Below are 22565 nucleotides of genomic sequence, written 5' to 3' on the forward strand. Positions count from 1 at the left end.
AGGAGACGCCGCCTATGCCGAGTCAGCTTGCGCGGCCCAGGAGCTTATGTTTCACTAATCCCGCGTTGACCCGGCAGACATGACGCCGCTCAAAAAGTCGATGGTCGACTCTGAGCCGCCCCTCATGTAAAACCTGCATACGACACCAAGGTCATTGATTTTACGCCAAGCGACTCAACCAAGCAGTTCACTATTGGGGCGGGTCTTGACCCCAAATAGGAAAGCGCGCTCATCAAATTCATCCGTGAGAACCGAGACATCTTTGCATGGAAACCTTCTGACATGCCGGGTGTACCGAGATAATTTGCTGAGCACCATCTCAATACCGACCCCAAGGTTAAGCCGGTGCGGCAGTACCTCCGCTGGTTTAACGAAGAACGTCGTAAGGCGATTGGAGAAGAAGTGGCCCGGCTCCTTGCCACCGGTTTCATCATCGAGGTTTTTCACCCAGAGTGGCTGGCTAACCCGGTCTTGGTACTTAAGAAGAATAGCACTTTCTGCATGTGCATTGATTACTAGGACCTTAATAGAGCCTGCCCAAAGGATCCTTTCGCCCTCCCTTGCATTGATGAAGTCATTGACTCGACGGCGGGTTGTGAACGTCTATGATTCTTGGACGCCTACTCAGGATACCATCAGATAAAAATGGCAGTGGCGGATCAGGAAAAGACATCCTTCATAACCCCTTTTGGAGCTTTTTGCTATGTGTCCATGCCGTTTGGGCTTAAAAGCGTGGGGGCGACTTACCAGCGCTGCATCCAGAACTGCCTACACAACCAGATAGGCCGTAACGTTCACGCTTACGTGGACGACATCATGGTCAAATCTCATCGCAAGGAATTGATGTTGGAAGATCTCAAAGAAACATTCGACAACCTTCATGTTTACCAGATGAGGCTCAACCCCACCAAGTGTGTGTTTGGTGTCCCGGCATGGAAGTTGTTGGGTTTCCTCGTGTTGGAGCAAGGAATCGAGGCCAACCCAGAGAAGATTGCCGCGATTACTTCGCTTGGGAAACCAGCCAACGTCAATCAAGTACAGCGCATGGTGGGTCGAATCACGGCTTTGAGCTGTTTCATAAGCCGCCTTGGGGAGAAGGCCATCTGTGACAGCCCGAGACCGACGTTCCAGAAGATTCCCCCTTCTATTCCGTTTCCACCATGTGTTATTTTTTGTTGTTGCATCGTCATTTAGTTTGCATCATGGCATCATGCATGGCATCACGTCAACTGTGTTTTGTCGGTGTTGCCTGTTGCTCCGTGTTGTTGGTTGTTAGTGCTTCGTGAGTGGCGTTGTTTTTTTGGAGTGATGAGAGTGGGTGCGTGAGAGCCACCTCAAACCCTGTTGCACCGAGGACCTAAAACCTTCTCTCCCCTCCTCTCCTCTTTTATTTGTTTTTGCGGTTTGCTAAAGTCTTTGTTTAAACCCCTAATTAAAAAGGTTCATCTTCTTTTAAAGAAAGTCCTTTTATTAAATGTGGGGGCAACCCTTGGGTTTGCTTTATTTTTTCTTTTGTTATTTTTTTAATAAAACTAGAGACTCTTTTATTTTAAAAAGGAAAAGGTTTTATTTTATTCTTTAAAAGGGTTTTATTTTTATTTGTTTTAAAAAAAGACCCAATCTATTTTAAGAGTTGGGGTATATTTTTAAAGGAGTAAAAGGCATTTTATATTTTGTTAAAAAACATATTTTCCTTTTATGTTTTTTCTCTGTTTTTATTTAAAAAAACAAATGGGGGAGAGAACCAGCCTCCCGAGCCGGCCCAGGCCCAGCCTGCTCCCTCCACAGCCCTAGCGCGTAGCGTCCCGATCCCCTTCGCCCCTCCTCGTTCCCCATCTTCCTCTCGTGCAGCCTCTCCTCCCGATTCGCCATGGCCTCGCTCTCCCTCTCCTCCCGGTTTCCCCTCTCCTGCCCGCCTCGCAGCTCGCCAGCCCCGCCGCCATGCTCGCCCGCCCCGCGGCCTCCCTGCTCCTCCTCGACTTAACCGGATCACGGGGGTAGCTGGTCGCCGCCGCCAAGCTCCCGACTGGCCCGAGGCCCTCCACCGGCGTCGCGCCGCCGGACGCCTGCCCGCGCGCCAAGAGCCCTCCAGGGCCGGACCTCCTAGATCCCCGTGCTCGCCCTGCCGTCGTCCCCGCGCGGCCGCTGCCATGGCTTTTCGCCCCTGGCCTCCCGCGTCGTCTCCATGGCCTCAACGTCGCCTTGGCCTCCCGTGCCCTGCCGTCAGCCTTGCTGGATGTCGCCGAGCTCCTCCTTCCTGCTGCCCCATGCCGAGGTCCCGGTAGCCGCCCTAAAGCCGTCGCTGTGTTGTGCCTGCAGTTTCTACTGTCGGCCTGTTGCTGTTGCCTGCTTGCCGATTTGCAATTACTGTAGTTGCTAGGCTGCATGTCGAGCTAGCTGCTGCTAGTTGTTGCTACTGCCGAGCTTAGCTGCGTATGCTTGCTGCTGCTAGGCTAGTTGCCTAGCCGGTTGCTGCTAGTTATTAATTGTTAGATGTTTGCTTGCATTGCTGCTAGTTAGTAATTGTTTGCTGCTGCTTGCCGAGGCTGCTGCTTGCCGTTGTTTGCCGGCGCCGATGCATGTTGTTGTCAGATGCTAGTTGTTGTTGCTAGCCGTAGCTGCTTGCTAATGCTGTTGTTTGCCTTGCTATTGCCGATGCATTTTGCTGTTTATCTGCTGTTGCTGCGAGCTTGCGTCCCTGCTAGCTTGCCTTGCTGTTGCCACGTGCCTCTGCTGCTAGTGTGTTGCTGCTAGATTCTAGCCGCTGCTGCCAGCTGATGTAGCTTGCTGTCGCTTTGTTGCTGTTGTGTTGGCTGTCATCGCCGCTTGCTGTTGCCGTGCCCGGCTGCCTGTTGGAACGTCGTCGCTTAGACCATCCCCGCCACCATGGTTCGTTGACGAGAACGTCGTGTACAACTGCGTCCTTGACAACCCCCGGACGTCTTCAGAACGCGTTCGCCTACCGACGCCGAAGATCGTGAACCACGACACCGAGCGAACGACTTCCGTCGATGAGACCGAGTACCACGACTTCCACTACGACCACGACGACCGTTGTTCTCCTTCACCGAACCGAAGCACTACAATTGCACGCTTCGAAGGTATACCGATGGGACGTGTAATGACCGAATGCATGTGTTGTATGCCTTGAATGAATGTTTGCGCCTTATGTTGCCGTTGCATGTGTTACTCTTTCGTTGTGCCCTCGACACATGGACCCGGTAGCGGGATCACCCCATTCTTTATTTAGCGTTCCCGCACACGCTTCCAGATCGTGGCACCGATATCACGTTGAGTATCGGGATAGGAACGTTGCCATGGCATTGTTTCCGTCTTGCCGCTTTAGTACCCCTTTCGCTCGCTGTGGCGACACCTGTTTCTTTCCCTTCTTGCCCGTGTTATGAACTCGCATGCATGACACATTCATGGCATATAATCTTGTGTTGCATGTCTCTTGTGCCGTAGCTCTGATCTATGTTTCGCGTGTTAACCGACTAGGATGTCATGTAGGATCTTCGCTCCACCCCTTGCCATGTTAACCACATTTAATATTGTCGTGTAAATAAACGGGTGTGAATTAAATAATTAAGCATGGAGTTTCGTCGATATGCAACTCGTTGCATATCGACCTTCATTTAATGTGTAGTGTTTGTGTGAGGTGAATTGCCATGCCATCCCTTGCATTTTGAACTGATCATGCATCATAGTAGGTGGTGCACCATGTTGTGCACCGTGTGGTGAATATCTGTGTTGATGTTTGTTTCCGTTTTGCGACGTCTCAACAGAGTTCCGCAAGCGTGTCGGAATGTGAGGACCCTTCGACTACGTTGGTTCGCCGACTTCACGGAGTCATTCTTCTTCCAAGTGGGATCTCAGGCAAGATGGCCATTTCCCAAAATACCATTAACATCATTGCCATGCTAGTTTTATCGCTTCTATCGATTATGTCTCGTTGCCTACCACATGTTAAATATCAGCCTCTGAACAATGCCATGAGTACCTTCAACCTGTTCGACCTAGCAAACCACTGATTGGCTATGTTACCGCTTGCTTAACCATGTTGTTCGCGTTGCTAGTTGCAGGTGCAGTTGCTTCCATGTGATAACATGGGTCCCTTGTCATATCACCATATATTACTGCTATTTACTTTAATGGACCTATATACTGGTGTTTCTAGCCTGGTGTTTTGTTCCACCTTTGCCCCCTTAGTTTCGGCTACCGGTGTTATGTTCCATAAATGAGCGCTCCTAACACGATCGGGGTTGTTATGGGGACCCCCTTCATAATTCGTTTTAGATTAAAGCTGGTCTGGCAAGGCCCAACTTTGGTACTACATTTGCCTAACAAATAATGAACTGCATGGGGAGTAATTAACCCGACGATAATTTAATCAACCCCCGGGCCAGTGCTCCTCATGAGTGTTGGTCCAAAATGGACAGACTGCGGGGCCACCACGGGGCAACTCGAGGTTTGGTACCTGTAGGCTTTTCCATCCATCGTGTCCTGAGAACGAGATACGCGGCTCCTATCGGGTTCGTCGACACGTCGGGCGGCCTTGCTGGATTAGTTTTACCTTTGACGGAATATCTTCTGCATCGGGATTCCGGTGATGCTTTGGGTAATCTCAGAGTTGAGGTTTTCCACTAGGGAATCCTACGAGATCGCGAGCTTCGTAATTGAGGATTTCTATGCGGCTTGTGGTAATTTGTGATGGACTAGTTGGAGCAACCCTGCAGGGTTAAATATTTTCGGAAAGCCGTGCCCGCGGTTATGTGGCATCGTGGAATCTTTGTTTAACACTGGTTCTAGATAACTTGAAGTTAACTTAATAAAAACTTCCCAACTGTGTGCGTAATCGTGATTGTCTCCTTCGTGAGTTCCTTCTCCGATCGAGGACACGGTGGGGTTATTTCTAACATAGGTAGGTCTTCAGGATCATTCATTTGATCAACCTTATTTCACGTCCTATATGCGTAGATATTCCCCCTCTCATTTCTTGTACTCGTAAGTTTAGCCACCTCATATATGCTTAGCCGCTGCTGCAACCTCACCACTTAACCATGCCTCACCCATTAAGCTCTCCTAGTCTTGATACCTTTGGAAATGAGATTGCTGAGTCCCCTGTGGCTCACAGATTAGTACAACACCAGTTGCAGGTACAGGTAAAGATTACTTGACGCGAGCGCATTGATTGTTCATTTGGAGTTGCGTCTTCTTCTTCTTCTTCTTCTTTGATCTAGGATGGGCTCGAGGCCGGCAGCCTGGGATAGCAAGGATGGACGTCGTTCTTTTTTTTCTCGTTTGTTATCGTCCGTAGTCGGACCCAGCTCTTACTCTTGATGATTATGTAATGTACTGATGTGACTCTGATGTAGCTTGTGGCGAGTGTAAGCCAATTCTATTATATATCTCTTCTTTTCAGTACTTTTACTTGTAACGATATCCATTCTTGCGACACGACGAGATGCGCTTCTATCCCTGACGAGGCCTTCGTGCCAAATTGAGGATAGGGTCTCATCTTGGGCGTGACAAGTTGGTATCAGAGCAGTACCGACCTACGAGCCCCCTTGATTGATCGAACTTGGTCGAGTCGAGTCTAGTGAAAAACTATTTGAGTATAGTTATATATCACAGAGTAGGATTCGTTTTTCTCCTCTTCTATGCTCTGGTGAGGAATCTTGACGTAATATTTTAATTCTACTTCTCTTCTCACTCAAATTTTTTTTAGGATCACGCGGATATTTTTGGAATCTATATGATGCCGATGTGATGGAGTTCTGTCTTGGTGCCTCCTGTCTGACTTGATTTTCTTCTGGGGAGTTGAGCTCCAAGGGATTCTTGAGCACATCGTTATCATTCAGATTTATTAGTATCTCGGAACGAAGGATGTTCGTAATTGCTTCAATACTAGTAGTGGCGAGATAACCCCGATGTCCCCAGTACTGGTGCAGATTGTTCGGGAGTACTGCCATACTTTGTATCATTGTGGTCACGAGGGTCTGTTGTAGATGAAGGTCCGAGATTCTGGTTTTGTGTTGACGGGTGTGATACAGGTGCGGGTTAGTATAGGAGTTGTGTGATTATTACTCCTTGTATCCGTGTACCAGATTGCATGACCAGATATTTCGGGAATTCATAGGTGGGAATTCAAGTAGTTACTTATAGGACGATCTTCCAACAAATTTGTGTTGCTTCGATGTCAAGTGGTGATTTCACATCTTTTCTAAGAGGTGTTCTCATATTTTTATGAGAGTATTAATTCTTTTGCTCTATCAATTGTCTTATCAATTCCTTTCAACCGGAGTCATCGTATCAATTCCATTCAACCGGTGTGCTTCTCTTCAACTGAATTGAATCCTCTCTAATTTTTTGCAGATCATTCTCTCAATCCTTTCCGGAGTTCATCTCATCTGTCTCAAGTTGTCTTTGTTTTTCCCCGCCGTCCCACCATTTTTCTTCAGTGATTCAATTTTTATCCAAGAGTTTTCTTTTCATTGTTCTTCCGGTGTCATGTTCTTTTCTCTCTTACCCGGTGATTCGTTGTGAAGATTCTCAGGAGATTCGTGTCATATTTGTTCATTCTTGTCAGCCTTATCGGTGAATTTAATTCAGTTGTCCATGTTAATCATATCCTTTTCATCCTTGTTAATTCTTCCTATGTTGGAGTTTCTTGTCAGCCTATCTGGGTTATTCACTTCTCTCTATTCTATCCGGAGCGTTGAATTTATCTCAGTAGTTTCGTGTTTTCAATTCTTTTAGTTATTTCAAGGTTCTAACCTCATCAAGTTTTGTTTATACCGGTGCAATATCTCTCTTTTAAAAAATCCTTTCAACGGTGGGTTCTTTGAGTGGCCCCATAACCCACAGGTTTTTCCGAGGATCTTTCCTGGCTCTTTTAATCTTTTCCCGGAGATCATTAATTATTTTTAGCTATGACGTAAGTATGGATTTCATCAGTCATATTCCTTCTTCGGGATCAATTAGAAATAATTCTCTTATTTGGCTCAACCTTTCATTCTTCTCTATTCCCGAGTGTCTTAGTAATTCTTGGTGTTGTTCTCGTCATCATTCTCAGCTTGCAATTCCAAGGAGTGTTTCTCTCAATCTTGGTCCATTCTCTTCGTGATTCATCGTTTCAGCCTTCGGGCATCATCTTGAATTATTACCAATCATGAGTAATCTCTTTCTGGCTATCCGGTGCTTCTCTGAGTTGTTTTCATTCTCGATCCTCCGAAGGCCATCATTTTAGAAGAATCTTCGTTCTCAGCTTTCACCTTTCATCCTCAAATCTTCTCAATTGTTGTCTCTTCGTTCGTCTCTCAATTATTCCGGTGCCTTGTTCTAGTTTTCTCTCAGGTGGCTAATGATCTCTTCTTTCTCATGTATCTCTAGTCATTCATGGTTGCCTCATTCATTTCAATTCTCACCGGTGTCTCTTTCAAAATTTATTCTAGTTTGTGCTCATATCTGTCGTCAATCATTTCAAAAATATTAAGTGGTACGCTAAATCCGTTGCTTGTCATCAATTTAACTTGATGAAGGATAGGCATAACATAATTCTTATTCTTCTCCATAGTGGTTTCAATTCTTCTTCCGAAGTGGCTCATGATATCAATTCTTTTTCCATCTGCTTATCTTTCTTTTTCGGAGTTCCAAGTTCTTTTAAGTATCTCTTTGTGAAGCTTCATCTAAATCTTTGCAAGGTCATAATCTTATTCTTTTCTTCCTTCACATCTTTGCATCATCCTTTTGATACGGAGGCTAATCATGGTGATTCTTCAAGTATGTGATTTTTCTCAAAGTGATCTTCAAGATTCCTGTTGGAGTACCTCAAGCATTCTTTCCCTTGCATTTCAGTGCATTTGTTCTTCCTTCATCCTTTGAGGTGGTATTATAGCATTCTTGTTAGTGTAGGAGCCTCGAAGAGATTTCCTTTCAAGAATGAGATAATTAAATCCACCAATTCTTTGATCATGAGATATTTCAACCCATGATTTCTTCATTGAGCTATCTTGGTTTGAACTTCACCTAAATCTTGTCTAAGGATGTTGCTATTATGGTGCTTATCATTGATCCTAGTTCTCAATGCACCCTCTTGGTGTAAGAAGTTTTGATATCTTTGCTTTCATCTATCCTTGGTTCTTGTAGTGGTTGGTTGTCACCTCATGGATGCTGAGATGATTTTCATAAGCCCACTACTATATTGTTCTTCGTTGTTGGTTTTCCAACTACTACGTCTATTCTTCTATCCGGAGGCTCTTCAATTCTATTGTGATGATAGTTGTCATTCTTTTCTTCATTCTCTTCTTCTGCTTGAGCTAGTTCATATTCTCTTGTTCCGGAGGCATTGTGATGTTGCTCTTTTGGGTCTATTATGTTGTTCTATCAAGATCATGGTGCTCCCTTGTTCTATTTAGCTGTTTGTTATGTATATTGTGTAATTTTCTCTTCTTATCGAATTTTTGTCCCATTTTCCTACCGAAGTGCTGCCGAAATTTTCCATGAATTCTTGCTTGTTTCTCATCTCAGTCCTCATCTCTTTGCAACCTTCAAGGATCGTTGGTTTCACTCGTTTGTCAAAGAAGCGACTAAGTTTTACCTCTTGCTTTCTCATCCTCTCCCCCTTTCATTCCTGGATCTCGGGGCGAGATCCTCTTGTAGTGTAGGAGAGTTGTGACAGCCCGAGACCGATGTTCCAGAAGATTCCCCCCTCTATTTCGTTTCCGTCGTGTGTTGTTTTTTTTGTTGCATCGTCATTTAGTTTGCATCATGGCATCATGCATGGCATCATGTCAACTGTGTTTTGTCGGTGTTGCCTGTTGCTCCGTGTTGTTGGGTCTTAGTGCTTCGTGAGTGGCATTGTTTTGTTTGAGTGATGAGAGTGGGTGCATGAGAGCCACCTCAAACCCTGTTGCACCGAGGACCTAAAACCTTCTCTCCCCTCCTCTCCTCTTTTATTTGTTTTTGCGGTTTGCTAAAGTCTTCGTTTAAACCACTATTTAAAAAGGTTCGCCTTCTTTTAAAGAAAGTCCTTTTATTAAATGTGGGGGCAACCCTTGGGTTTGCTTTATTTTTCCTTTTGTTATTTAAAAAAAAAACTAGAGACTCTTTTATTTTAAAAAGGAAAAGGTTTTATTTTATTCTTCAAAAGGGTTATTTTTATTTGTTTAAAAAAAGGCGCAATCTATTTTAAAAGTTGGGGTATATTTTTAAAGGAGTAAAAGGCATTTTATATTTTCTTAAAAAAACATATTTTCTTTTATGTTTGTTCTCTGTTTTTATTTAAAAAACCAAATGGGGGAGAGAGCGAGCATCCCGAGCCCGCCCAGGTCCAGCCGGCTCCCTCCCCAGCCCTAGCGCGCAGCGTCCCGATCCCCATAGCCCCTCCTCATTCCCCATCTTCCTCCCGTGCAGCCTCTCCTCCCGATTCCCCATGGCCTCCCTCTCCCTCTCCTCCCGGTTCCCCCTCTCCTGCCCGCCTCGCAGCTCGCCAGCCCTGCCGTCGTGCTCGCCCACCGCCGCAGCCTCCCTGCTCCTCATCGACTTAACCGGATCACAGGGGTAGCTGGTCACCGCCGCCAAGCTCCCGGCCGGCCCGAGGCCCTCCGCTGGCGTCGCGCCGCCGGACGCCCGCCCGCGCGCCAGCAGCTCTCCAGGGCCCGACCCCCTCCATCCCCGTGCTCGCCCTACCGCCGTCCCCGTGCGGCCGCCGCCATGGCTGTTCGCCCCTGGCCTCCCGTGTCGTCTCCATGGCCTCGATGTCACCTTCGCCTCCCGTGCCCCGCCGTCGGCCCTGTCGGATGTCGCCGAGCTCCTCCTACCTGTTGCCCCATGCCGAGGTCCCGGTAGCCGCCCTGAAGCCGTCGCTGTGTTGTGTCTGCTGTTTCTACTGTTGGCCTGTTGTTGTTGCCTGCTTGCCGATTTGCTATTGCTGTAGTTGCTAGGCTGCATGCCGAGCTAGCTGCTGCTAGTTGTTGCTCCTGCCGAGCTTAGCTGTGCATGCTTGCTGCTGCTAGGCTAGTTGCCTAGCCGGTTGCTGTTAGTTAGTAATTGTTAGATGTTTGCTTGCATTGCTGCTAGTTAGTAATTGTTAGCTGCTGCTTGCCGAGGCTGCTGCTTGCCGTTGTTTGCCGGTGCCGATGCATGTTGCTGTTAGATGCTAGTTGCTGTTGCTAGCCGTAGTTGCTTGCTAATGCTGTTGTTTGCCTTGCTGTTGCCGATGCGTTTTGCTGTTTATCAACTATTGCTGCTAGCTTGCCTTGCTGTTGTCACTTGCCTTTGCTGCTAGAGTCTTGCTGCTAGATGCTAGCCGCTGCTGCCATCTGATGTAGCTTGCTGTCGCGTTGTTGCCGTTGTGTTGGCTGTCGTCGCCGCTTGCTGTTGCCGTGCCCGGCTGCCTATTGGAACGTCGCCGCTTAGACCATCCCCACCACCATGGTTCGTTGATGAGAACGCCGTGTACAACTGCATCCTCGACGACCCCCGGACGTCTTCAGAACATGTTCGACTACCGACGCCGAAGATCGTGAACCACGATGCCGAGCGAACGACTTCCGTCGACTAGACCGAGTACCATGACTTCCTCTACTTCCACTACGACCACGACGACCATTGTTCTCCTTCATCGAACCGAACCGCTATGATTGCACGCTTCGAAGGTATACCGATGGGACGTGTTGTGACCGAATGCATGTGTTGTATGAGTTGAATGAATGTTTGCGCCTTATGTTGTCGTTGCATGTGTTCCTCTTTTGTTGTGCCCTCGACACATGGGAACCCGGTAGCGGGATCACCCCATTCTTTATTTAGCGTTCCCGCACACGCTTCCAGATCGTGGCACCGATATCTCGTTGAGTATCGGGATAGGAACGTTGCCATGGCATCGTTTCCGTCTTGCTGCTTTAGTACCCCTTTCGCTCGCCGTGGCGACACCTGTTTCTTTCCCTTCTTGCCCGTGTTATGAACTCACATGCATGACACATTCATGGCATATAATCTTGTGTTGCATGTCTCTTGTGCCGTAGCTCCGATCTATGTTTCGCGTGTTAACCGACTAGGATGTCATGTAGGATCTTTGCTCCAGCCCTTGCCATGTTAACCACATTTAATATTGTCGTGTAAATAAATGGGAGTGAATTAAATAATTAAGCGTGGAGTTTCGTCGATATGCAACTCGTTGCATATCGACCTTCATTTAATGTTTAGTGTTTGCTTGAGGTGAATTTCCATGCCATCCCTTCCATTTTGAACAGATCATGCATCATAGTAGGTGGTGCATCATGTTGTGCATCGTGTGGCGAATATCTGTGTTGATGTTTGTTTCCGGTTTGGTCCGTTTCGATAGACTTCCGCAAGCGTGTCAGAATGTGAGGACCCGTTCGACTACGCTGGTTCGCCGACTTCACGGAGTCATTCTTCTTCCAAGCGGGATCTCACGCAAGATGACCATTTCCTCAGATACCATTACTATCATTGCCATGCTAGTTTTATCGCTTCTATCGATTATTTCTCTTTGCCTACCACATGTTAAATATCAGCCTCTCAACAATGCCTTGAGTACCTTCAACCTGTTCGACCTAGCAAACCACTGATTGGCTATGTTACCGCTTGCTTAACCATTTTGTTAGCATTGCTAGTTGCAGGTGCAGTTGCTTCCATATGATAACATGGGTCCCTTGTCATATCACCATATATTAATGCTATTTAATTTAATGGACCTATATACTTGGTAAAAGGTGGAAGGCTCGGCCTTTCTAGCCTGGTGTTTAGTTCCACCTTTGCCCCCTTATTTTCGGGTACCGGTGTTATGTTCCATAAATGAGCGCTCCTAACACGATCGGGGTTATAATGGGGACCCCCTTGATAATTCGTTTTAGATTAAAGCTGGTCTGGCAAGGCCCAACTTTGGTACTACATTTGCCTAACAACTAATGAACTGCATAGGGAGTAATTAACCCGAGGATAATTTAATCAACCCCCGGGCCAGTGCTCCTCATGAGTGTTGGTCCAAAATGGACAGACTGCGGGGCCACCACGGGGCAACTCGAGGTTTGGTACCTGTAGGCTTTTCCATCCGTCGTGTCCTGAGAATGAGATACGCGGCTCCTATCGGGTTCGTCAACACGTCGGGCGGCCTTGCTGGATTAGTTTTACCTTTGACGGAATATCTTCTGCATCCGGATTCCGATGATGCTTTGGGTAATCTCAGAGTTGAGGTTTTCCACTAGGGAATCCGACGAGATCGCGAGATTCGTGATTGAGGATTTCTATGCGGCTTGTGGTAATTTGTGATGGACTAGTTGGAGCACCCTTGCAGGGTTAAATATTTTCGGAAAGTAGTGCCCGCGGTTATGTGGCAACGTGGAAACTTTGTTTAACACTGGTTCTAGATAACTTGAACTTAATTAAACTTGCGAACTGTGTGCGTAACCATGACTGTCTCCTTCGTGAGTTCCTTCTCCGATCGAGGACATGATGGGGTTATTTCTAACGTAGGTAGGTGTTCAGGATCATTCATTTGATCAACCTTAGTTCACGTCCGATATGCGTAGATCTTCCCCCTCTCATTTCTTGTACTCGTAAGTTTAGCCACCTCATATATGCTTAGCTGCTGCTGCAACCTCACCACTTAACCATGCCTCACCCATTAAGCTCTGCTAGTCTTGATACCTTTGGAAATGAGATTGCTGAATCCCCTATGGCTCACAGATTACTACAACACAAGTTGCAGGTACAGGTGAAGATTACTTGACGCAAGCGTGTTGATAGTTCATTTGGAGTTGCGTCTTCTTCTTCTTCTTCTTCGATCTAGGATGGGCTCCAGGCCGGCAGCCTAGGATAGCAAGGATGGACGGTTCTTTTTTTTCTCGTTTGTTTTCGTCCGTAGTTGGACCCTGCTCTTACTCTTGATGATTATGTAATGTACTGATGTGACTCTGATGTAGCTTGTGTCGAGTGTAAGCCAATTCTATTATATATCTCTTCTTTTCAGTACTTGTACTTGTAACGATATCCATTCTTGCGACACGACGAGACGCGCTTCTATCCCTGACGAGGCCTTCGTGCCAAATTGAGGATAGGGTCGCATCTTGGGCGTGACACCATCCCTCTCTATCAGCTACTCAAGAAGGCGGATCGTTTCGTGTGGACGGATGAGGCCAACGATGCTTTCGAAGCCTTGAAGCAGCAATTAGCTAATCCCTGGCAGACAAAGAGCCTATGCTCCTGTACATTGCGGCCAATTCCAGAGCCGTCAGCGTGGCAATAGTCGTCGAACAAAAGGAGGAAGGGAAGGAATACCCCATCCAGAGGCCGGTATACTTCATCAGCGAAGTCCTTACTCTCTCCAAGCAACGTTACCCGCATTGGAAAAAGTTGGTTTTTGGAGTGTTCATGGCGAGCTGAAAGTTGAAACATTACTTTCAGGAACACCAGGTCATGGTTGTCAGCTCCGCTCCCCTCGGCGACATTATACACAACCGAGAAGCCACTGGACGGATTGCTAAATGGGCTATCAAGCTGGGTCCTCATCAGATTCACTATACACCACGGACGGCTATCAAGTATCAAGCACTCGTGGACTTCATCAATGATTGGACCGAGTTACAAATCCCTTAGGAAAGACTAGATCTTACATATTCAACCATCTACTTTAATGGGTCCAGACGGTTGGAAGGCTCAGGGGCTGGCGTGGTGATAACTTCGCCTCACGGTGATAAGTTCTCCTATGTCCTCCGACTCATGTTTCCATGTACTAACAATGCAGCAGAATACAAAGCTTTGCTTCATGGTTTGCGACTCGCCAAGGAGATGAACCTCACGAGAGTGAGATGCTTGGGCGATTCGGATCTGGTGACACAGCAGGTTTCTGGCACCTGGGATTCACGAGACCCTTTGATGGCGGCTTACAGACGGGCTATGTCGGACGTGGCGGGTCATTTCAGTGGCTACCAGGTGGACCACATTGATCGACGGCTTAATGAACCAGCGGATGCTCTTTCCCGCCTCGGTTCACAGTGTAAGCCGGTTCCTCCCAATGTCTTTTTGAATATATTATATAACCCGTCAGTCAAACTACCTTCGGAAGAAGAACTGGCGGTACCAGACCCCGAGTCTCAACTTGTGGCGGCTCTTCACGCTACTTCGGATTGGGCGATTCCCTATATGGTGTATCTCACCAAAGGTGAGTTACCTCCCGACGAGTTACTTGCTCGCCAAGTTATCCGGCGGTGCAAATCTATGGTCATACACAATGGCGAGTTACATAAACGTAGCACCTCCGGAGAAATTCCAAAGATGCGTTTCTTCTGAGGAAGGTTGTATGATCCTCAACGAGATTCACGCAGGCGACTGTGGTCATCATGGTGGATCGCGATCCTTGGTTTCTAAAGCCTTCAGGCATGGGTTCTATTGGTTGAAGTCTCACGCAGACGCGGAGGAAATCGTTCGCTGATGTGATGGCTGCCAAAAGTTTGGGCGACAGACGCATGTGTCGGCTCAGGAATTTCGGATGATACCAATCACTTGGCCGTTTGCGGTCTCGGGGCTTGATATGGTCGGTCCTTTCAAAATGTCGTCTAATAAAAAGACTCATCTGTTGGTGGCGATTGACAAATTCACCAAATGGGTGGAAGCAGAGCGTGCCAGCAGTTGCGACGCCGAGACGGTTGTCAAATTCTTGAAAAAACTAGTCTTCCGGTTTGGATATCCACATAGTATCATTACAGATAATGGTACCAACCTTTCCAAAGGTGCAATGCAAGAGTTTTGCTCATGGGAGCATATCCGACTGGATGTTTCTGTGGTGGCGCACCCCCAGTCTAATGGACAGGCAGAGAGGGCGAATCAGGAAATATTACGAGGGATTAAGCGCCGACTCATGGTACCCTTGGAACGCACGCCAGGATGTTGGGTGGAAGAATTGCCATCAGTTCTATGGAATATCAGGACGACTCCAAACCGCTCCACGGGTTTTACTCCTTTCTTCCTGGTCTATGGGGCAGAAGCGGTGTTACCAAGCGACATCAAACATGATTCTCCGTGAATCGATGCTTATGTGGAGCAAGATGACGAGTCGGCACGGCAAGACTCGCTGGACGCCTTGGAGGAGGAACGTGACTTGGCGCGTCATGATCGGCGATTTATCAACAAGATCTACACCGTTATCACAACCGTCAGGTCAGGAGCAGAGCGTTTCAAGAAGGCGACTTAGTGCTCCATTTGATTCAAGATCATAGCGGTATGCACAAGTTGTCGCTTCCATGGGAGGGACCGGTTGTCGTCAGCAAGAATCTTCGGACCGGCTCCTACTATTTGATGGATCTTCGTCCAGATCGACCAACCACGGAGGTTGAGACAACTCGCCCCTAGAACATAGCCCATCTGCGGCCTTATTATACATAGAGCCATGAGCTCCCTTTTTTCTATTTTATCAAGTCTTCTGTAATACATGAATTATGAAAGCAATAAAGCCAACACCCAAGAATTTCGGGGTCCTTCGCCGTTTCAGCTTTTGAAAGCATGAGTCCTTATTGTTCTATAAGTCGCCCAAACATGGACGCTATCAGCATCAGAGAGCATAAGTCACCATGCTGCACTTATTTCAAAACTAGATGCTCGTAAGCGAAAGAGGACCAAAAGTTGCCATGCCGCACGGTTCGAACATAGGCGCCTTATATGGTTTTTTGAGAAGTAATCCGGCTTACTTGGGGGCTACGAGTCCCCAAGTCATTTTGCAGTAAGAGCGTATACGCTTCTGTAATCCTATGCCTGGTTTCTTCCTAAACCGTAGGTCACTTGGGGGCTTCCACTCATTGAGTTCAACCTGAATACCCTCTTGGCTAGCAAAAAATTACCGTATTACAAATGGATATACTAGACTGTGTGTTGAACAAGTCATCACATGGACCTATGTACTCAAGGCGAGTCAATCTATTTGGACCTTGAACTCGTCTTGGTTAAAACATAAAGGGTACCGGCTAGAGTCACACATGGAAAATAGAGAAATCATTGGTTCATCGAACCCGCTTCACAGAAGCATTGACTCATGCCTGATCAGCCGGTCTAAAATAACCAAGCTTTCTTAAAAAGCTTCCTAAGGGTAACACTAGAGTATTTTAAACTCGTTTTATCCTATCGCAACTCATTGAGTCAATAAACTTTTCTTTGCACTAGCCTTGATTATAACTCGCCCTGGCTCATGTTTTCTCCGAAACTCGGGGGCTGATTTATCTCTCGCCATGATCCAGGGGCTGGTTTATTCTTGAACATACATTTGTTGAAGTAAAGGTATTGTTTTTCTAACAGAACATGACAAATTCGGAGCCATTGCTCGATTCATGCAAAAGTCGCAGGCGAGTCATAAAAAGATTCGGGAACTACAAGTAAGTTCCATCCAGAAGATACTAGGGCATGTTTGGTGTTTCATCCACACTAGCAAGATAGTTACATGGCTCTCACGGCCAAGATGGGTATCACTATCCAGCAAAGGAAGAATCCCTGCAAAGGTTAAACCGCCGCTGAGTCGCCTTGCCTTGAGTTTTCTCCACCTTCAATTCGCAAATCGCCCAGCTTCCAGTTGTACTTGGATAAGGCGATCAATTCATCTTCCTCAGCTAGGAATTGCGACAGGTCCAGATCAAGATTGAAAGGATTCTTGGGGCGGATGGGAACCAGGTTGGCGGTTTGATAAGAAGGAGGTATCACTTTCTTTCTATGCTCATCATAGGCGGATTGATACTTCTTCAGGTCAAAAGTCGCCACCAGTTGAGTCGCTGCGACGTGCGACTCTATGATGGTTCGCTTGTAATCCACTTCGGTGAATTCCGTGCCATCAACCTTCAACTCAGGGTAACCGGCGACTATCTCCTCGGTTTTGAGCTCTGGGGCATACGCAAGACACTGACTTAGGGTGTTTAACACACCTGTTCGGGCAGCTGATCTCTTTAATTCTTCCACTTGAGGAGGCAGCGTGGACAAGAAGCTGAGCATTTGCTTGATGGTCATTGATGGCTCCTTGCTGCCCATCACTGCCTTAATTGTTAACACGCCTCCCGTGTACAGCTGCTCAGCAAAAGTATATATGGCCCTCAATTTGTTCATACACTCGTCTGGCAGTTTGACGGCTCGGGCACCTGCGACAAAAGGCATAAGTATTTGGCGACTTCTAAATCCCAACATGGTTAATCAAAAGGCATTCAACAATGAAAACTTACCAAACATGGCGACTGTCATGTTGGATACATGCTTTTTCAAGCCAGTCAGCTCCTGTTGGGCGGCTTTCATATTTTCTTCTGCTTGTTCAGCACGCTTCAAGAGGGCGGCTTGGTCAGCGTTGGCTTTCTTCTCAAACTTCTCGTGGTCAGCCTTCATTTTTTCAAACTCGGCCTGCAGCAACCGGGATTTAGCCTCTAGCCCAGAGTAAGCATCCTGTTGACCAGTCAAATTCTTCCTCAAGTCAGCTACCACCGCCTCACTCTCGGCTATAGACTGTTGCACATAATATTTGGGGAGACAAGTATCAGAATTTTTGCAAGCAACACTCCTGACACTTGGGGGCTAATGTATGATTTTTTATCCAAAAGTCATACCACATACAAGACCTGACCCATCTTCTAAAAAGATGACCCGACCCTTGGGGGCTACAGGTTGGAGTTTTTTATTACAAGACCCGGCCCATCTTCTAAAAAGATGACCCGACCCTTGGGGGATACAGGTTGAAGTTTTTTATTACAAGATCCGACCCATCTTCTAAAAAGATGACCCGGCCCTTGGGGGCTACAGGTTGAAGTTTTTTACAAGACCCGACCCATCTTCTAAAAAGATGACCCGACCCTTGGGGGCTACAGGTTGAAGTTTTTTACAAGACCCGGCCCATCTTCTAAAAAGATGACCCAACCCTTCGGGCTACAGGTTGAAGTTTTTATTACAAGACCCGCCCATCTTCTAAAAAGATGACCCGGCCCTTGGGGGCTACAGGTTGAAGTTTTCTGTAACAAGACCCGGCCCATCTTCTACAAAGATGACCCGGCTCTTGGAAGGCTAATGAATATAGGAACATATATCCGCATACCTCGTGTTTGGTCTTCATAAGTCGGAGCAGGCTTTTGTTCAGCTCAAAATCCTTCTCCACGTGAGTTGTGAAGCTAGAGCATAGTTGGCCGAACTCCAACTTCTCGTATTGAGGAAGCTTGAGGTGTTCTGAGTTGCCATCAGGAGGAAGGTGACTTCCCTTTGATGTATGTTTGGAGAGCACGTCAGTTGGAGGAGTAGAATAGCCAAAGCCGGTGACCATGACGTCTGGATCGTCAGTCGCCTTGAGAGGGCTTGGCGGGTTACTCGGGCCAGCGGTTTCTTTCAAGATGACGGGCGAGTCATTCCGGGCAATGAGAATGTCGTGTGCAGGAATGTCGCAAGTCGCCTTCTGCTCCCTTTCAGCCTCAGGAATAGATGTGTCCGCACCTAAGGCATCAGATGATTGTTGTGCAGGAGGAGAATCACCGATTTTCCTTTTCTTTGCTTGTGCCCTGCAATAAAGTGGCAAGGTTTAAAGCACATGTTATGGTTTAAAAGAATTTGGGTGAACAGTGTAAACTTACCCTTGCACGCGAACCATCGGTGGGAGAGCAGAGACGGACGAGTCACCAGATGAGGGAGGAGAAGTCTGGCAGGAAAAAAAATTGAAAGTCATAAGGATGGCGGGTTATATTTCACACGTCAAAAGATATGACAAGACACGCGTACCTCACTGGTCCGTTTGCGACCGGTCGTCTTCTCGGGCAGTCCAGTGATCAAGTCGCTAGAACGACTGCGGGTCTTGCGAGAGGGGGTGTATCTTGCTTTCTTCAAAAGGAAATCAGGGTCCACATAAGCATGAGGATGTGATATGGGCACTTTTCCGCAGATCCGCCTAGCTGGTCTAGGAGAATAGGAAGGTGAGTCGGAAGAAATGGAAATTACCTTGACTGTGTCATTCTTGCTCTCATCGTCATCACCCTACATGAAAAGATATATGGTATAAACTTAAGTCGGAACATGTGGAGAAGGGACAAGGAAAAAACCTTACCTCAGGAATTTCCTCGTCTGCATGAGAGTCGCCAACAAAGGATGAATCTTTGATGGCGGATTTCTTCTTGCTCACCGTCTTCTTCTTCTTGGGTGGCACCTTAGTAGACTTTGCGGGGGCGACTTTGGGACCCCTCCTCCAAAACACATCAGTTCTCTGACAAACACAGGCAGGTTTTTAAACCATGAAAGTTGCTAAAGTATAAACAAGACAAATGGCGGCTCAGACTCTTATTGGAGGCACCGGGTTGGCGCGGCAGAAGCCTCTAAGGCCGACTTTGGCACATTCTTCCAGAGACTCCACGGTTAATCTCTTGATGACTCCGACGATCTCGCTTTCTTAAAGTTGGCGCCGACTGGCACGCTGTGGATGCTCTAAAGTACCATCATAATCATACGTCAACCTGTCGCGGTGGCTTAAGGGAAGAATATTCCACTTTATCTAGTAGCAGAACAGGTCGATACCAATGAGGCCGTTGTTGTACAAGAATTTGAGATCCGAAAAAAAGGAATGAACTTCGACTCTTCTTCTTTAGTGAGCTTGTCTGGGATTTTAAAATCCATAGGCAGGCACTCCGCTCTGAAACCCGGAAGAGGGTTCTCGCCTGGTGGAGTAGTGTTTTTGCAGTAAAACCATGACTCGGCCCATCCTTTGGGGTGGCTGGGCAAAACAACTGCCGAAAATCCATGCTCGCGGCGTCTCTGAACGTTGACTCCTCCAAGCTCATGGTTAGGACCGTTGGAGAACTCGGTCTGGCGGTTTAAGTGGAAGAAGTTCCAGAACAAACAGATCGAGGGTTCTTTCTGTAAGTACACTTCACAAAAGACCTGGAATTGGCATAAAATTGTGATGGAATTGGGTCCTAGGTCTTGAGGATGAAGGTTGAGGAAGTGCAGGGCGTCTCGGAAAAACTTTGATCCAGGCGGCTTAAATCCACGCTCGAGGTAGTCGGTGAATATTACCACTTCTCCTGGCCTCAGGTTGGGAATTGGCTCGCCCGGGGCGGTTCTCCAACCAATAACCTCTTTGCTATCAAGGAGAACCGCTTCGACGAATTTCTCAAGTGTGGCGTCGTCGACTTCGGTTGGCAACCAATCACATTTCATGATGGACATGACTACGAAAAATGGAGTGCGAGGCGACTCAGCAAAGATTATAAAATATTCTAACCCACTGATACAGGTCCATGGTGTTCACAAAAGAGTTTAGTGACTCGCCCGCCAGACTGAAAGAAAGGGAGCGTCCTGACTACAGTAATTAAATTGAGTCGCCATAAAGGTTGAAGCTAAAAGGCGACTCTTGGAAAACGTTCTCGTCCTTAGAAATATTCTTGATGAGTGAAAAAACATGTTCCAATGGACGGGCGGAAAGCTACAGATCTACGAACAAGTAAAAATACGGAAATATCATCCGAGACAATGGCGATGAACTACGCGCACAGTACAACTACAGAGTTAGTCAGCAGAGCTCGGGTTTTCGGACTAGCAGGAGGATGGGATTAAAATGGTCGATGCCTCTTGCAATCTGAGGCTAACCATGGTAATGGAGTGCAGATCTAACAAATCTAGGGATGTTCGTCCTGCCATGAAGTTAAGAGCTACGGTCATGGAGCTCTTGGTCTACTCCTAAGAAAGGGAAGAAACGTACCTGACAATAAGGATTGCTGCCGGGAACGAAGGCTCGAGCCTTCGTGTTCCTTGCCGACGAAGGAGCCGCGACCGATCGAGGAAGACTCTAGGAGCCAAGGGTGGTGCCAGGCGGTGGAGCCGAGGACGACGCCGGGATGTTGGAGCTCGGAGATGATGTCGGGAGGCCGGTGCGTGGAGACGAAGACGAAGGCGAAGACGAAGGAGGAATGGGGGTAGGTGACGAGGTCTCTCTTCCCCCATTTCCCTCGGTATTTAAGGAGCAAGAACGGGAAACGAGGCTGTCAACGCGGGAATCGAGGCGACAAGTCAGTAAACGAAATGATGGTGCCTGGATTTTCAGGATAAACAATTATGGGCGAAAGATTCGCTGACAGTTATAGTGTTTGGGAACTGGAACGGAGGAGACGAGACGGCACTGTATGGCGACTCACGCTAGAGTGCCACAAATGGCGGCTTAGCGTTCGTCGAAGACTGGAAATAAGGAGAGTTGCCCCAAGAGTGAAGGGAGTTTCTTGACATGAATGAATTCATGGCAATCCGGGGCCTAATGTTGGGGATGTTACCTGTGGGTAACCCGCCCTTAACGCGCCGGGTCACCAGAGGAGCGACTCACCCCTAGTCATGTGTCCGGCGGCCAAGGAGTTGTATGGCGGTTCAAGAAGACCGTACGGATGATGGAATGTCAAGGAAGCTTCGAGTCGTGAGGAACACGGCGACTTAGAGATAAGGAAAACTACCAAGTGTAGGAGAGCAGGACTTGTAAACCCTAGGGCCTCGACCTATATATAAAGGCGAGTCCCGGGGAGAGGTCAGGTGAGTTAGAGAGAATCGAGAGCTAGGTCAGGCGAGTTACGCCCTCCTTGTAATCGAAACCATCATCAATCTACACAAAGCGGGACGTAGGCTTTTACCTCCTCACGAAGGGCCGAACCTGGGTAAATCCGAGTCTCTCTTTCGCTCACCCCTTTGAGTCGCCACCAAGGTGCGATGGCTCCATCTTTAAATCCTTTCACGAGGACATCTGCCGTGACAAAACCACGACAGTTTTGGTTGCACCGATTTGGTGGCTTTGGCTAGGTATCTATGTGGTATGAAAAGTGGTAGGGTCTAATTGAGAAACTTTGTGGCGCCAATTTTGTGTATGTGGCTTTAGACAGTATGGTTATGTGGGAAATGAGTGAGTATTTTTGGTGGATATCTCTGAGCACTTGAGCAACCAGTTCATTTTAATACCTCACCCCTTTTAATAGTTTTTGGCTTTCCTATGGACTTAGAAGTGATTTCTCACAAATATAAAATGAAGAGTCTTCTAGCTTGAAGCTTGGGACAATCTTATTCCTTTCTTGCATCAAGGGGCATCTCCACATAAGCCTTTAGCCAATGCTCTCTATGGACTATTCCTAAAATATACTAGGTAAAAGTGTTAGTCCAAGAGACAATGTATGTTGTCAAGAATTAAAACCACCAAGGGAGCATATGTGCTTTTAATCTCCCCCTTTTTGGTAATTGATGACAACATACAATCAAAGCTTCAAATAAAGATATGCATTAAAATATAACAGCTTTGGAAGATACATTACTAGTACAAGCTGCCCCTAAGTGTGTGCAATCACTTTTAAAGGATAGTTGATTTGGAATGCATGGGCACACACATGGTAGAAAGGACAAGACAAGTCATGTATATCCTGGCTATATGCATCAAATATATGTGAATGAAGAGCTTTCATGTTCAAGACTCCCTCTTGCAAACAATATATGCAAGAGACAAGAGATCATCATGAACAAGGATATGATGCATATACTTATATTGAGGATCTTGAGCATCTTAGAAATAGGAGTACAGTTGAGGAAAC

Source organism: Hordeum vulgare, chromosome 1H (assembly GCF_904849725.1).
Source record: "Hordeum vulgare subsp. vulgare chromosome 1H, MorexV3_pseudomolecules_assembly, whole genome shotgun sequence".
NCBI lineage: Eukaryota > Viridiplantae > Streptophyta > Magnoliopsida > Poales > Poaceae > Hordeum > Hordeum vulgare.